Below are 12183 nucleotides of genomic sequence, written 5' to 3'. Positions count from 1 at the left end.
GGACCTCTAAGTTAGTCCCCACTACTCTAACAGGCTCTGGGAGGATTCCACCCGTGGCTTACACAGGAGGTCAGATTCATTGCAGCAGTTCCCCTATGCTTAGCATCCATTCAGTTTTTGACTTTACAGCTAACCCAGTGAGCTGGCGCAAAAATTAGTGAAAATGACTGTAGCTCAGATGAGCAGAGTCCTGCGGGCGCAGAGAACAGACTGTCCATGCCCTCAGCCTCAGTGAGGGCTCCAACACATCCTTGGAGCCTACTGAGTTGACCCACTGCTCTTTGCTGCTTTGCTATTTAGAATCACAGAATAGGATCATTGGATCACCAAGGCTGGAGGAGACCTCTAAGGTTATCGAGTCCAACCATTAACCTGTCCCTGCTGGAACCCCTAAACCCTAAACCAGATCCTCCAGTGCCACATCCAGACACCTCTGAAACACCTCCAGGGATGGTGACTCCACCACCTCCCTGGGCAATATCGCAGTGCCTGAACACCCTCACAGGGAAAACATTTCCCTACCATCTCCTCTGCCCTGGCTCAGCTCAAGGCCATTCCCTCTCTCCTCTCCCTGCAGCCCTGGCCTATTTGGGGCTGGAGTTGTGAGTCAGACTGAGCCTTCCTCTGTATCTTCAAAGTGACAGCTGTTCTTGTAGCATCCTGTGCACTAAAATGATACTGTTGGGTGAGCTTTTGTCCTTTATTGTGTCAGATATCGCCTTCTCAATGCTGGGGCCATTCCAGAAGGGAAGTTTATTGACAGCAAGAAGGCGTGTGAAAAGTTGCTGTCATCCATTGAGATAGATCATACTCAGTACAAATTTGGACACACTAAGGTAAACACTTGATTTTTCCACACAGTAAGGAATCATTCACTGCATTTATAAGCCCAGCAGTGAGTGATCTCTGCTGTTTGGCTGCAGGTGTTCTTCAAGGCAGGTTTGCTGGGAGTCCTGGAAGAGATGCGAGATGACTGCTTAGGGCAGCTGATCACACGGACCCAGGCTTTGTGCAGGGGATACCTCAGGAGGCTTGAGCTGAAAAAGATGTTTGACCGAAGGTGTGTGTGTCTTCTGCCAGGTTTGGGTGCTCAGGGATGGGCTTTATCCACAGTACTGATGGATGACTTTGATTTCAGAGAGTCCATCTTCTGCATCCAGTACAACATCCGTGCCTTCATGAAAGTCAAGCAGTGGCCCTGGATGAAGTTGTACTTCAAGCTAAAACCTCTCTTAAAAAGTGTGGAAACTGAGAAAGAACTGGCTGTGATGAAGGAGGAGTTTGAGAGAATGAAAGAAGAACTGGTTAAATCAGAAACCAGGAGAAAAGAGCTGGAAGAAAAACTGGTGACTCTGGTGCAAGAGAAAAAGCATCTGCAGCTGCAAGTACAGACTGTACGTAATTTAAACCATTTATGGCTCTTCAGATTGCATCAGTTTGGTCTGAGTGGTCAGAAAGGGTTGAAAAGACATCCTGTTAGCTTGTGTTCCAGTCAGTTAATGAGCAGGTGATTTCAGAAAGTGTCAGTGCCAACATATGACATGAAACATTTCTGCTTTCTGTGAAAAGGAAAATGAAAATTTGGCTGATGCTGAAGAAAGATGTGACCAGCTGATCAAAGCAAAATTCCAGCTGGAAGCAAGAATAAAGGAGGTAATGGAAAAGCTGGAGTATGAAGAGGAGATTAATGTTGATCTGGCAGCCAGGAAGAGGAAACTGGAGGATGAGTACTCTGAGCTGAAGAAAGATATGGATGACCTTGAGTTAACCTTGGTCAAGGCTGAAAAGGAAAAACATGCCACAGAAAACAAGGTGCTTTTCAGTTCTGCTGTTTGCATGTTAATAACAGTTGCTGTGTGTATATGTAGGATATAAGGTCCAGTCAACTTGAGCACTAACAGTGTTGTGTTAGGAAATCTGTGGGCCTGGTGAGGAATTTGGTTACCTCTATTGTGCAGGAAATCTAGCTCACATGCATATAAAAATGCACTAAAATGAGAGTCTAGTATTTTTTTGTGATCTTTCTACTAAAAGGTAGATACATAAGCAGAAAGATTGCATAGTGTGATCATATAATGCAGCTAATTAAGTCTCTCATAGTCTAGCAAGGAGTTCTTTGCCTGTATGTGATCACCTGCCTATATAAAAGCCAAAATTGTTACTCATCTTCTAGCATTTTGCCTTACCACAGGTTAAAAATTTAAGTGAAGCAGCGACAGGTTTGGATGAGACTGTTGCAAAGCTAGTCAAGGAGAAAAAGGCCCTGCAAGAAGCTCAGCAACAGGCTCTGGATGACCTGCAGAGTGAGGAGGACAAAGTGAATACCCTCACCAAGGCTAGGATCAAGCTGGAGCAGCAAGTGAACCATGTGAGCATGTTCAGCCCAGGGAGAAGGGGCAGATTCTTCAGTTGTTCTGTCAGTCATGTTCATATGTGTTTCTGTTACAGGTTGAAGGAGCTTTAGAACAGGAGAGAAAAGTTTGTGTGGATCTTGAACGAGCAAAGAGAAAACTTGAGGGAGACTTGAAACTTGCACAGGAAACCATAGTGGATTTGGAGAGTGACAAACAACATTTAGATGAAAAATTAAGGAAGTATGAGAAATAAAATTATTGGCAAGGTTAATATTTGGTTTGAACCAGACATATATTCCTTTTATTAAAAGAACATTTCCTTCACAGGAAAGATTTTGATTTTCACCAGATGCAAAATAAAGCTGCAGAACAGCAGAACTCAGGTACCCAATGGCAGAAGAAGATCAGAGAATTGCAGGCAAGAGACTTTGTGACTATTTTGTCATTGCTGTTTGCATGTTTAAGCTGTAGTAACACGAATAATGCTTGTCCACAGTTTGGCATTGGCTCCATGGGATGTGGGCAAAGCTTCTAGCAGCTTCTCACAGAACCCACCCCTGTATCCTCCCACTGCCAAACCTGGCTGTGCAAAGCCAATACAGCACAAAGCTGTGATCTCAAATTAGCGTGAGTTGATCCATAGCTCTTTTCCTGTCTGTAAGTCTTTGCCTACAATGCCAAAACACTTATGAGGAAAGACTGAGGGAGTTGGGGCTGTTCAGTCCCGAGAAGAGATGACTGAGAGGGACCTCATCAATGTATATAAGTATCTGAAGGAGGTGCCAAGAGGATGATCAGGCTCTGCTCAGTGCTGCAAACCAATAACACAGGTGGTAACACACAGGAAGTTCCACCTGAACACGAGGAAGAACTTCTTTCCTGTGCAATGACCAAGCACTGAACAGATTGCCCAGAGAGGTCATGGATTCTCCTCACTGGAGATATTCCAGACCTATCTAGACACAACCCTGAGCCATGTGCTCTGGAATGGCCCTGCCTGAGCAGGGAGGTGGGACCAGTGACCACTGTGGACCCGTCTAACCTAACTCATTCTGAGTCTGAAATTCAAAGGGAGTTTGTTTTGCTTATAGTCTCCAAAACAAGGGGCTTGGTGTCCTACTGTGACAAAAATGCATTAACCTAAGCACTGAATCACCTGTTCCCTACGTAATTCCTGATGTGCCATTCCCTCACTGCACAGGCGCGTGTGGCAGAGCTGGAGGAGGAGGCCATGAGTGAGAAAGCCACGCGGGCAAAAGCAGAGAAGCACTGCAGTGAGCTGACTCGTGAGCTCGAGGACATCAGTGGAAGACTGGACGAGGCAGGAGGGGCCACAGCAGCTCAGACAGAACTGACCAAGAAGCGTGAGGCAGAGTTGCCATAGTATGCGCCGGGACCTCGAAGAGGCCACGCTGCAGCACGAGGCCACGGCTGCCGCCCTGCGCAAGAAGCACGCGGACAGCACCGCTGAGCTCGGGGAGCAGATCGACAACCTGCAACGCGTCAAGCAGAAACTGGAGAAAGAGAAGAGTGAGCTGAAGATGGAGATTGATGACTTGGCCACCAGTACAGAGACCATTACTAAGTCCAAGGTGTTTATAAGTTAAACACTTTACCAGATATCAGGAGGAAGTTTTCCCTGTGAGGGTGGTGAGACACTGTCCCAGGTTGCCCAGGGAGGCTGTGGCTGCCCCAACCCTGGCAGTGTTCACAGCCAGGTTGGATGAGCCTTGAGCAACCTGCTCTGGTGGGAGGTGTCCCTGCCCAGGGCAGGGGTTGGGGCTGGATCATCTCTAAGCTCCATTCCAACCCCTCAACATCTATGATTCTATTCCTCTCCCCTGGGAATTTAACACACCTACACAGATTCCACGTTCCTCTTCTCTTTCAGGCTAATCTGGAAAAAAGGCACCGTGCTCTGGAAGACCAGATGAGTGAGATGAAAGCTAAACTGGAGGAAAACCAGAGGAATATGAATGAGATGGTGATACAAAAAGCTCAGCTCCAGGCAGAGTCTGGTAAGGAAGGCACAAAGATGTGCTCCTAAGGAGGCTTCTGTCTGTCTCATAGTTTCATTACTAAACCATGCATTACTGTACAAATAAAGATGGTATGGTAAAAAATATATGTACAATGAGAATGATAAAATAAGATTGGTAAAAGTATAGACATTAAAGTAGCAACTAAGATAAACAACATTATGTGACTTCACTTGTCAACTGTCATTATTAATATGTGAATTTATTCAGGAAACTTAATCTGGGCAATACTGAGAACTTGTCCTCTCTTGTCACAGGTGAACTAAACCATCATCTCAAAGAGAAAGAAGCTGTAATGTTGCAGCTGTCCAGAAGCAAACAGGCACTTACACAGCAAATGGAAGAACTCAGGAGGCAGCTAGAGGAAGAGATAAAGGTAGTGCTTACTACCAAGCACATGCTAAGGCTGCAAAATGTGTCAGGTCTCAGTCCATTTAAAAAACACTTTGGGAGGTTTTTAAGTATTGCCTAGAGTCTAAAGCAATGAAATTACTCACAGTGAGCACTGTGTCATGTCTCAGACATGGTAAAAGTGGACTTTGGTGAATTTTTTCATGTTTTTTAATTTGGAAGCCATGGTCTATATGATTCCTTTTGGTTCTGCAGCCCCAGGGAAGAGGAGTTACAGCATAGGCCAAAGTGAAAGCATTGCTTAGTGGTCGAGTTGGGAAAAGTTGGTGGCAGCTGAAGGCAGCTGCCTGAACACTTGTAACCCCCAACCCTTTGTCTTCTGCCCAAGCTGCAGTGACCACATTTCTAGTGTGGAATGTCATGGGGGTACCTGCTGGTCACAGCTGACAGAAATACCTGAGATTATGGGACATTTTTAGGCCAAGAACACTCTGGCCAGTGCCTTGCAGTCTGCTCGCCACGACTGTGACCTGCTCCGGGAGCGAGGAGGAGCTGGAGGAGGCCAAGTGAGTGGTAGATGAGAGGAGCTGTGCACACATATCTTGTGCAGAATATACTTTTAGTAGCTTTGGGGTTTGTATCTACTCTAAATGAAAGTGACATAAATAATGCAATGACTTTTTGAGTCGTGTGCTTGTTTGATTTGTGTTCCTGAAGGAAGAAGCTCTCTCAGCGTCTGCAGGAAGCAGAGCAGCAGGCAGGGACTGTGAACTCCAAGTGTGCCTCCTTGGAGAAGGTGAAGTTGAAGTTGCAGGGGGAGGTGGAGGATCTGACAGTGGACATAGACAGAGCAAACGCATCAGCAGCTGCCCTTGACAGGAAACAGCAGAACTTTGATAAGGTGATAAGAGAGCACAGTATTTTTAAGTTCAGCCTTCCTAGAAGGCCAAACTAACACTCCCTATGTAAGACAATGCTGAAGTCAAGCTGAGCCTAACAGATACAAGCACCTCTAGAGCATGGCAGTAAGAACTTCTCCTGTTTTCAGAGACTGCAGTATTTATCTGGTAGAGGAGACAGTCATGGATAAAATAACATTTTCAGTACTGGTAGGAAATGAAGCAAAATGTTTTTCCTATGAGGAAAGGCTGAGAGAATTGGAGTTGTTCAGCCTGGAAAAGAGAAGCTTCAGGGTCACCTAACTGCAGCCGTCCAGGACCTGAAGGGAGCCTGAAAAATGGACAGAGAGAGAATATTTACAAGGGCTTGGAGTGACAGGACAAGGGGTAAATGCTTCACACTGCCAGAGGGCTGGGTTAGAAATTAGGAAGAAATTGTTCCCTGTGAGGGTGCTGAGGCACTGGCACAGGTTGCTCAGAGCAGTTGTGGCTGCTCCATCCCTGGGAGTGTTCCAGGTCAGGTTGGATGGGGCTTGGAGCAGCCTGGGCTGGTGGAAGGTGTCCCTGCCCAGGGCAGAGTGGTTGGAACTAGATGATCTTTAAGATCCTTCCGACCCAAACCATTCTATGTTTCTGTGGTTCTGTGATGCCTTTCAGGTTCTGGCAGAATGGAAGGGAAAGTATGAGGAGAGCCAGCTGGAGCGGGAAGCTCTCTCTAAAGAATCATGCTCACTGAACACAGAACTCTTCAAAGTGAAAAACACCTATGAGGAAACCTTGGATCAGCTTGAAACAATCAAACGGGAGAACAGCACTCTCAAACGTACGTGCTTGGCTCTGGCTTCCCCTTAGCTGTTCACAGACCCTACCACAACCAGGTGTGCTCTACACCCACCCTCCTGTCTGCAGGAGGTGCACCAAGAGGCAGAAATTTGTGATTATTCTGCTCTCCATTCTAATGGAGAATGTCAGTGTCTCACCAAAAGTTGTCAGACAAGTTTGTGAAGTGACTAGGCCAATAAATCAAATGTCCTGGCTGTCCACTCTCTGCTGCAGAGACATTGAGGTGCCATTCCCAGATAAAGGCCGTGCCCTCAGGAGCCTGCACAGCCTGTGAAAGGGAGTTTTACAGATGCACTGAGCACACAGTGACAGGACCTGTATTGTTACCCTGGTGACCTATCCAAAGACAAGACAGGCTCTGTAAGGAGGGCCGTGAAACCACACTGATGTCCCACTCATCCTGCATGAATTGGCTGTACCTGGTTTTATCTGCCCTTATATAGACACACATATAGCTCTGTGTGCATGTATGTCTTTGTGTCCTGATTTGTATGTGCAGAAGAGGTGCTGAACAGAGCACAGCGTTCAGCTCCTCTGGCTGCCACTGGCTGATGTTGTCCTTCTCTCACAGAGGAAGTGGCTGAGCTGACAGAACAAATTACTGAAAATGGCAGAATGATCAGAGACCTCGAGAAAGCCAAGAAGCAAGCTGAAGTAGAAAAAACTGAGCTGCAATTAGCTCTGGTGGAGGCAGAGGTGAGTTAGTTTAAATGCTGCCGGAAAAAGAAGAGAGCAGTCTGAGTGGCTTTCTGTGCTCCTTGCTGGCAGTGGCTGTGTGCAAGGTTGATTGCCACAAACCTGAGGAGTTTCTGTGAAGTCACTGAGTAACATCACGATGATCATGTTCTCTGAATTGTCTTTGTTTTGGCCCTTTATCTTTCAAAGGCAGCTCTTGAGCATGAAGAGGTAAAAATCCTTGGCATCAACCAAGAACTGGCTCAGATTAAGTCAGAAATCAACAGGAAGATTGCTGACAAGGATGAGGAGATCAACCAGTTGAAAAAGAACCATCAAAGGACTGTGGAGACAATGCAGAGTGTTTTGGATGCTGAGATCAGGAGCAGAAGTGAATCTCTGAGGCTGAGGAAGAAGATGGAGGGAGACCTGAATGAAATGGAGATCCAGCTCAGCCATGCCAACCACCAGGCTGCCGAGGCACAGAAACACCTGCACAGCATCCAGGGAGCTCTCAAGGTCTTGGTTTACCTTCTGGTTGGTTTATTTTTAAGCACAGTATTTGAGAAATGCATTAGGACAAAACTGGCTCTTCATGTTTAGGACACCTTGACCTGGAGGTCCTTGCTCATTGCCATTGAGCCGCAGTACTGTGAGGAATTAAAATTTCTCTTGCTTCTCTCAAAGGACACCCAGATCCATCTGGATGATGCTCTGAGGACTCAGGATGACCTGAAGGAGCAGGTGGCCATGGTGGAGCGCAGAGCAAACCTGCTGCAGGCTGAGGTTGAGGAGCTAAGGGCAGCCCTGGAGCAGACAGAGAGGTCAAGGAAATTGGCTGAGCAGGAACTTCTGGATGCCACTGAACGTGTGCAGCTCCTCCACACCCAGGTAATTTGCTTTGCTAAGACATATTCTTGGGTCCAGAAATTCATGGAGTAAGAACAAATAGTAATTGATGCTCTCTCTGTGTAAGAGATCAGAGAGACACCCAAAGCCTCTCTTTCTCCTTCACAGAACATCAGCCTTTTTAATGCAAAGAAGAAGCTTGAAATTGATATGGCACAAATCCAGACGGAGATAGAGGACATTACTAATGAAGCAAAAAGTTCTGAAGAAAGAGCAAAGAAGGCAATCACAGATGTGAGGATATTACTGTGCTTTTCTCTTTGAATTTTAGGGCTCCCAGGTCCCACTCTGGCTCTGGCTGTGCCCTGTGGCACCAAAGTGGCAGTGGAGGTCACAGTGGTGACTGCACAGTAGGACAGAACATATATTTACCCTTTCTGTCATTCCAGTTCCATGTGTGCAGCAAAGTAGCCTTTTCCCACCTTTTTTCCTACAATTCCTTACCATGTTTCTGCCACCATGTCATGGCAAAAAGCGAAGCAGGCAATGGGTTGGCAGGAGTGGTCAGAAGGGGACCTCAGGAGTGAAGCCTCAGGTGGTGCACAGTGTGCACTGTTCTTTCACATTCTTCTTGTCTCATCTCCCTTCCAAGGCTGCCATGATGGCAGAAGAGCTGAAGAAGGAGCAGGACACCAGTGCTCACCTGGAGAGGACGAAGAGGAACCTGGACCAGACAGTGAAGAACCTGCAGCAGCGTCTGGATGAGGCTGAGCAGTTGGCACTGAAGGGAGGCAAGAAGCAGCTCTTGAAGCTGGAGGCCAGGGTGGGTACCAGCACTGAGCGTGGGTGTCAGGACACAGAGTTGGAATATCGTATTTACTTCTATCATGTTCAAATAAATAACTGCCAGTGCTACTGAGGAACTTTTGCACCAAGATTGCAAGGGAAGACTGGCATTTCCTCCCTTGGAAAGCAGCTCTTGCTGACTTCAGAGTGGTGTTTTCTGAATCACATGGACAGATGCTTTGACTTGACTAAGAAAGCAGAATCAGAGCTTCTGCACAGCTTCTGAGTCAGCTTTTCGAAGTGTAATAAAATCAGCTGGCTAGATTTGTTTTCTAAAAGCATCCCAAATCTGTAGAAGACCTAGAAATTTTACAAGGCTTTGAGCTTGGCTGTCCATGGAGAGATGTGTTGAAAGAAAGGCTTCTAGCTCAGGAGGTGAAAAAAATATCAGGTCTAAACTGTACACATCTGTTTCTTGATTTCAATTGGGTTTATATTTTGATTTGGATTATTTTAGGGTTTATTTTTCTGTAATAGAGAAACTCTTTCAGTGGGTAATGTTTCAGGACAACTACAACTTACAGTGCCCGTGAAACACGATACACTGCTGCATGTTCTCACCCCCTGATTTCTGAGTGAGGTACAAGCCTGAGCAGTGACAGAGAAGTAACTGGAGGCATGATTGCACACTTTGGTGGTGCCTGCTCAGGCCTAGGTTTTAGTATGTGATATGGTGAATGAAATATGGGTGGCAGTGGTTGGGCACTGAAGAGCTCCCCAGGACAGTGGTCACAGCCCCAAGCCTGACAGAGCTCAAGGCCTGTTTGGCCAATGCTCTTAAGCACAGGGTGCATTGTTGGGGTGTCCTGTGCAGAGCAGGAGTTGGATTCGATGGTCCTTTGGGTTCCTTCCAACTCATAGAATCATAGAATTTTAGGGGTTGGAATGGACCTTACAGATCATCTAGTCCCAGCACCTTGCCCTGGGCAGCGACGCTTCCCCACTAGATCTCAGGATATTTTGTGATTCTATGACACCTTCCTTCTCTGAGTCTTCTGTGAGGGCTGAAGCCAATTGTTGATTCATTCACCAGATCCGAGAACTGGAAGCTGAGCTGGAAGCAGAACATAAACAATCTGCAGAGGCTATGAAAAACATCCGCAAATACGAGCGGCGAGTCAGAGAGCTCACGGTCCAGGTGGGGCAAATACAGAGCAATTCTCTTGGTGTTTTGTCTCCCAAGGACATAAAATTGCACCTTCCCTTTCCCCAGAATGAAGAACACAAGAAGAACATGACAAGGTTACAAGATCTGATAGACAAACTGCAACTGAAAATCAAATCCTACAAAAGACAAGCTGAGGAAGCTGTGAGTCACTACACTGAAGCAAATGCTTCTTTACCACTTCTTAGAACTGTTTAAAAGTTGGCTCTGTGCTCCAGCATGGCACCAGATAGTTTTTAATTCCTTTTTCTTCTGCAATTTCAGGATGAACAAGCCAATACTAATCTCTCCAAGCTGAGAAAAGCACATCATAAGATAGATGAGGCAGAGGAAAGGGCAGGTGTTGCGGAGAGCCAAGTGAACAAGCTCAGAGCTAGAGCTCGAGAAGGCTCTACTGCAAAGGTATGGCCTCACTGCAGGATTCAGGGATGCAGTTGGGCTGTTTGCTCAAGCAAATCGAGCAGCAGATTTGTGCCTTGCCAGTGGGTGCAAACACCATTCAGAAAGGACAGTTCTGGAAGAAAGGGGCTTTTGTGGAAAGGCTGAGAGGGTTGGGCTGTTCAGCCTGGAGAACAGAAGGCTCTGAGACCTTGTTCTGGCCTTTCAAAAGGGACTGGTAAGAAAGACAGTGAAAGAGTTTTCACTAGGGCCTGTAGTGGCAGAGCAAGGGGCAATGGTTTTAAACTGAAACTGGGCATGTCCAGGTTGAACATAAGGCAGAATTACTTTGTGATGAGAGTGGTGAAATACTGGCACAGGTTGCCCAAATAAGTTGTGGAATTCCATTCTTGGAAGTGTTGAGGCTCAGGCTGGATGGGACTCTGAGCAACCTGGTGGGCACATGGCATGAGTTCTGGATTCTGCTCTGGAAGGCCTAAAAATTAATCCTTGTAGTGCCTAAAGCTTTCAGTAGATCCAAGGATAGATTGGATCCAAATATATACATCTTTTGAATCCCTTCCATGCTGTACACTCCCTTTTGGAAATGCTGGGGTACTCCTTATGCCAGAGGGGGGTGGTGGTGGTTGTTTAAGCAGTGCAACAGCAAAGTGACACTTCAGGAAAGCCAACAGATGTCTTTCTGCATTTCAACCCATCAGTTTGACAGCACAGCACGTAGTGGTGTGTGGTCTTAAGGGTCACTGACACCACTGACACATCCTGGCTGGGTGGTGCATCGACGTGGATGACTTTAGGGACCAAATGACCCATCCTGGATGTGTGTGGACTAAACAAAGCCTCTCCTTTCCAGGTGGTGTTAGGAACTGAAAAATGAGCTTCCTCTGGGTTAACCAGAACTTCCACGAAGTATCTTTCCAAGTGTGGATTGATTTGCAGGAGCTAGAGCTACACTGGTAGGAAGTAATCATTTGTTTATGAGCACAGACATTTTCTGCCACTCTGCTGCTGTACCAGTGTCAATAAAGCAGACATCTGCAACTTTAGATGCTTCAGATGTGGATGTTCAAATGAGAGTCATTTTCTTTCTAAGTTAAGCACAGTCAAAGCTGTGGGTTCAAGCCCTGGGGGCTGTGCACAGTGCCCACACCCACTGCGCTGTGTTCTGCTGGGCATGGGGGATGCCTGACTAGCACAGAGGTGCTGGCAAAGCCAGACTGGGAGGCTTGTTTAACTTTTTAGACTGCTGGAAGCATAATTTGCCCAAGAGTGAAGGGTTGTGCCTCGTCAGACATCTGAACCCACTGAGTGTTCATCTGCAGCAGCGTCGGATGTACTTGGGAGTGGCTTAGAAGGCTGGGGCAGTGCCAAGTGGCCTTCTTCCAGGAGCTAGCACGAGAATGATCTCCCAAGGGTGTGGGATTGCATTTAATGGCAGCACTTTATAAGCCACCCAATACACCCTGGCCACTTGTTCCTGCCTGCTACAGCTACTGCTGTGCATTGGGCCAGCTGAAAGTGGAGTCACGAGGGAGTCCAACTTGGTCAGCTGATTCAGCTGGGACAGTGAGGGTTTCTTTCCCCAGACAGCTTAATGTGCTGATCCAGTTTGCACAAGACAATGAAAATGAAACAGAAATAGAAAACAAATGAGAAATAAAAAAGTGGAATGAAACAAATTTACGTCAGACCATGAAACAAATTCACGTCAGAACATGCAAGAGGATGTAAAAAGGAAGGAATAAGTCACAGAGAGAATTTGT

The 12183-nt window shown here is 46.6% G+C and overlaps 1 pseudogene; it reads left to right on the top strand.

The window, feature by feature from the left end:
* The window catches only part of LOC103806265, a 20052-nt pseudogene extending 9629 nt beyond the window's left edge, over positions 1–10423 (top strand).
* The last annotated feature ends 1760 nt before the right edge of the window (positions 10424–12183 follow it).

Source organism: Acanthisitta chloris, unplaced genomic scaffold, assembly GCF_000695815.1.
Source record: "Acanthisitta chloris isolate BGI_N310 unplaced genomic scaffold, ASM69581v1 scaffold17507, whole genome shotgun sequence".
NCBI classification, from domain to species: Eukaryota; Metazoa; Chordata; class Aves; order Passeriformes; family Acanthisittidae; genus Acanthisitta; species Acanthisitta chloris.
Note: the sequence above shows the minus strand (reverse complement) of the source record. Positions and strands in the feature narration are given on the sequence as shown.